Source organism: Odontomachus brunneus, unplaced genomic scaffold (assembly GCF_010583005.1).
Source record: "Odontomachus brunneus isolate Ranch 3 - 2012 unplaced genomic scaffold, Obru_v1 Obru_scaffold_067, whole genome shotgun sequence".
NCBI lineage: Eukaryota > Metazoa > Arthropoda > Insecta > Hymenoptera > Formicidae > Odontomachus > Odontomachus brunneus.
The window spans coordinates 1602144-1607657 of record NW_022639517.1 but is presented as its reverse complement, the minus strand read 5'-3'; the positions used below and the strand labels follow the sequence as shown (position 1 = coordinate 1607657).

At 32.9% G+C, this 5514-nt stretch overlaps 1 protein-coding gene across 12 annotated transcripts in view; it reads left to right on the top strand.

Moving 5' to 3' along the window:
* LOC116846699 (rho guanine nucleotide exchange factor 11) overlaps positions 1 to 5514 on the top strand; it is a 660614-nt gene that overhangs the window by 165099 nt on the left and 490001 nt on the right. The window lies entirely within an intron of this gene.

Here is a 5514-nt window from a genome sequence, read left to right as displayed (position 1 = left end):
ATATACATCTCTCTCTCTCTCTCTCTCTCTCTCTCTCTCTCTCTCTCTCTCTCTCTCTCTCTCTCTCTCTTTGGTTTCAAATCATTAACTTTTGGCCTTTTTACAATTTAACTTGTCAAAAAAGGCTATCCAGTTATTTAGAATTTTCCAGTTAATATGAGTACAATCTTCGGATTCTACGCTGAAGCAGGTACCAAAAAAATCACGGTCGAACTTGTTTAAACACATCTGAACACCTTGATGGTTAAGGGCCCCCATACAACACGGATGAACATTTGTCGACCAAGGCTAATATTACATTTGCTGTACAACAAGATTTTTGGATACGTTGATTGATGAGTTGATGAGCAGAGAACCTAGAAATATTTTATTTGCCAATCAATAAATGTACCCGTAAAACTTAGATTGATATTACATGTGTCGTAAGACAAGCTTTTCGGATACATTTATTGGTTGGTGAATAGAGTATTTCTAGGTTCTCAACCAATTAACGTATTCAAAAAACTTGTCATACGATAAATGTAATATTAGCCTTAGGATGGATGGATGGATGGACAGAATAAAAAAAAAGCAGAGAACCTAGAAATATTTTATTTGCCAATCAATAAATGTACCCGTAAAGCTTAGATTGATATTACATGTGTCGTACGACAAGCTTTTCGGATACGTTTATTGGTTGGTGAATAGAGTATTTCTAGGTTCTCAACCAATTAACGTATTAAAAAAACATGTACGATAAATGTAATATTAGCCTTAGGATGGATGGATGGATGGACAGAATAAAAAAAACCGAAACTGGGCTAGTTATAATGGCTGCAACATAGAATTAAAAAAAATTTTTGGCCGATGTTGAAAAAAAGATCACACATCGATTAAATAAACGAAAATAAAATCGATTAAAAACATCGATTATTAAAAAAAAAATATTGGTTATTTCGATTAATCGATGAACATCGCCCATCCTTACTAAGGATTCACACGAAAAAGAAAGATATGCCAGGACGCGATAATCGAAAATGTTCACGAAATCGGTGCGCTTTTTATTGGAGCGGGCGTCTCCGAGACTACCACATCACAGCTTATGTCCTATAGTTTTTTTATTCAGCTTTGTTTCCTTTTCTGAATAATAATGTTATGCACTCTCTCCATTCTAAAACTCCGTTCTAAAATTTTCTGTACTATGAGGATTTTATTAAAGAGAGTCTAGAAGTGCTTCTCTTCCATATTTTAGCATCTTGTTTCTAATTTTGTCTAATCCTGAGGCTTTTCGGTTTTTCAGTTTGAGCCGGGTGATTCTTATTTTGTTTTTTGTTATAGTCCAACTTTCATTCTGTCTTTCTTCTGCAGTCATTGGATGTTTGTTCTTGATCTGTAGTAGTGTTGTCATATAGTTTCTGAAAATGATCTTCCCATTGTTTGATTGTTATTGCATTATTGTTAATATTTTTGTTGATCGATTTTCTATGGTTTCTGAGCATGTTGTACACCCTTCTTTAATCTCCGTATAGATTGTGTTTCATGTTCGATGAACAACTCTCCCAGAAGTTACGTTTAATTGACTGAATTTTTTCGTTTACTCTATTCCTTATCTTTTTGTATTGGTCGTGATTGTTTTGTTTCTGTATTGGAGATATGATTTTATTTTCTCTGCTGCTAGGGTCTTGACTTCCTGTATGAACCAGGATTTTTTATTTTTCCTTCCGTTACGGTTAATCTTGCTTTATCCTAATGCTTCCTTCGCGGCCAACTTGTTATCAGGTTGGAGTGTAATTTTGACCATGCGAAACGTCGAAATGTTATTGGCGTCTAATATTTGATTCTCGTGAATTCTTTGTGTCAGTGTTTACTAGTAGAGGAATTTTGTAGATTCATTTGAAAATGACCCTATGTTGAATTTCTCAATTATTTTAGCAGGGGTTTTTTTCCTTATCTACATAGTCTTCCTCAGCGAGCACCAGACTACGGTTGGTCTTTGTATTTGCAGAGCTTAGAATTCTCACGTCTAATATTTTTGATGGGTGTTTTGTGATGTTCTTTGTTATAATATAGTTCGTTATAATGTAGTTTGTTGACTTGCGACCTCTTGTGTTTTCGAATGTGAATTTGTGCGGATAAAAAGTGTTGTTTACTCGTAACTCATTTTGGGCATACAATATCAAATGTTCTCCATTTTCGTTAGTCGTTTCCTCGTTGAATTTGTCCTTGATTTCTTTTATGACTTCATTACCGACTCTAGCATTGAAGTCTCCCATTAATATAATTTCATCTAACTGTGATAATTTATCCAAGGTGCGTTGTAGGTTGTAAAAAAGTCTCTCTCTTATTGCGATTTAGTTATGTCTGGAGTATAAACGTTGATAATATGTGTCGTTGTAGACTCTTGAAATTGAAATGTTGTTTGTAGGATCCTGTCATTGATATATTTTATCTCTTTTATATTTCCTTCCAGGTTTTGGTTGACTAATAGTCCAACGGCGCTTAATGCCCTTTTATTCTTATCTTTTCCACTGTAGATGAGCAGGTAGTCTTCAAGTCTGCCATTTCCTTTGTTTTTTTTTCTTTGTCTTTCTTTTTTATTTCTGACAAAGCATATATAGGGTATCCGAAACTTTTCTTGACACAATTCGTTAGAAAGTAGAACGGATTAAACGGAACAAAAAAATCAAATACCATTTTGTAAAATTCGCAAGTTTTCGTGTAATTAATTATTTTGTCTCACAAAGGGAGGACCAGGTGACTCACCCTGGGATTTCGACCCTAATTTTTTAAATTATTCTGGAGATGAAAAAAAAAGATACGTGTCCCGGCGTTTGATAAAATTAGTTTCGGAGTAATAAATTTGTGAAAATTAGCCATATCCGAAGCGCACCGCGACGCGCCATATGAGCCTTCCCGGTAACTGTAGTTCCAACCAGTGCAGTTGGCTTCGTGAGTTAGGTGCTTGCTTCATAATTCGTAAGATCCAAATTCGCTCACGAAGATGAGCAGTAATTTTTTTTTAATGAGTGTTTTTATTTATTTTTATTTATTTTGATGATATTGATATAGTGATATTGATTATATTGATATTGATATGCAAATTTTTGAAATAGAAAATTTAATTTAATATCACATTCTAAACATTAATTTAAATTTAATTTTAATTATAAGAAAAATAATTGACTGTGACTGGTCAATTTCTCACGGCTTAGAGTTTAAAGCTTAAATTTTAAGGCTTAAATTCTCATTGTAGACCACGCTTTAGAGGCTTTCTACAATAAGCAATAAGTTTTAAGTTGCAATAAAATTGACCAATTAGTGGATTATTCTTCTAATAGTCGACTATGATTGGTCAATTTTATTATGACTTAAAATTTATTGCTTATTGTAGAATGGGCTTTACGAAAAGTAGCATATTAATTGTTTATCGTGTGCAAACTTTCGTCGCGTGGCAAGTATTGCCGCGTTTTGTGTATAGAAGCCACTATAGTAAAAAAGTAATGATACAAGTAACGATGAATTTCGTTACTCGTTACTAAAGAAAATGTAACGCCGTTACTTTTTCGTTACTGATACAAAAAAGTAACAGCGTTACCAAATCGTTACAAAAAAAAAGTAACGAAATAGTAACGTCGTTACAAGTAACGCGTTACTTCTCAACCCTGTTTAAAAGTAATGATACATCAACAGACACACACATACACACACACACACACACACGCGCGCGCGCGCGCGCGCATACGCACACACACATTATGTAGCATTACTGTGCTTGTAAATGTTTCCCAGATAGCTCATAGTTTTTTTTATTGTCTTATTATTTATCTTCCTTTTTTTCAGTCTTGTTTTATCGATTCCTCAGGATCCAATTACTTAAGAAAGTGTCTTTTTGTTTTAAATGAATAATATTAAAGATTTTTAATTTCAAAATGCAAAATGCTCGAGTTCCCTCATTAAGAAGCCGTCATCGGCCACAAACGTGAAGTGCCCCTCCTTTTCCGATACATGACACCACAGTAAATTGGCGCGAAGTATTCATGGCGTCATAATATTAAATTGATGCAAAGTATCTAAAATTATCTAAGATTATCTAGAATTATCTAAAGTTACCTAAGGTTATCTAAAGTTGTTTAAGATTATTTAAAGTTATCCAAAGTTTTTAAAGTTATCTAAAGTTGATTGAAGTCAAAGATTGCTATATTTTAAGACCTACTGTCTATGTATGCCCGTCTCCACCGTTGCCCCTACTCATCTGTTGCAAATAATATAAATAAGCCCCGGGGTCGACACCAATTTCTTGGGTGCCTTTCGGGTGCTTGGACGCAATACGTTTTTGCACTATAAAAGGAGTAGGGAGATTGCACTATAAAAGGAGTAGGGCGTATTAGGTGGCGGCGAGAACTTGAGAAATTGAAAAATAGCTGGACTTATAACGAATAGATATTGACGAATAGATATGAACAGATATTGACAACTATAATTTTCTATGGATTTAAGTGTATATGTATTATATATTTTTCACAAAAAAAGTAAAAAAGAAGCTAAGTGCACGCGTGTTAGCATTATACAAAAAAAAAAAAAATCGTTACAAATAAACTTTACAAAAAAAAATCGTTATAAATAAATTACAACGAAAGCTCAGCCAAAAGATATTTGGAAAAATATTATTAAAATAATCTTATTCAGATCAATTGTAAATACTCTATATATTTCGTAAATAATATTTCGTAAATACTCTATTGAAAAATACAAGACAGTTTTATATACCCTCTACAAAAGAAATTATATCAAGAGGTTATATTCGCCAAGTACGAATGATTAATCATTTTTTAATTTTATAAACATATATGTGATTTTGATTATATAATATATTTATAAATTAAATATGTTATTAATATATTAGTAATATATTATTAAATAAAAAATAAAATAATTAGAGAAATACAATAATATTAAAAAAAATTATAATAACTTACACAAAAAGCCCTTGGCGTGCCTTTTTTTATAGACAAACGGTTCTCTTATTTTAATGATACCTATACAGCAGTTAATATCAATAAAGAAATCAACATACTTATATTATTGATATATTTAATAATATATTATTAAATAAAAAATAAAATAATTAGAGAAATACAATAATGTTAAAAAAAAATTATAATAACTTACACAAAAAAGCACTTGGCGTGCCTTTTTTTTAATATTACATCGATAATCAATATAATATTTTGATAGTGATTACAATAAGAGAATCGTTTGCCTATAAAAAAAGGCACGCCACGTGCTGCCAGTCTCTCAAAGTCCAAAGGTTGCTATCCTTTTAAGACTTGCTGTCCATGTATGCCCGTCTCCACCGTTGCTCCTCCTCATCCGGTGCAAATAATACAAATAAACCCCGGGATCGACACCAATTTTTTGGCAGCCCCCGGGTGCTTGGACGCAATGCGCCATGAGGGATCCACCATAAAAGGAGGACAGCGTACTAGGTGCCGATGGGACGCTCTCTCTCTCTCTCTCTCTCTCTCTCTCTCTCTC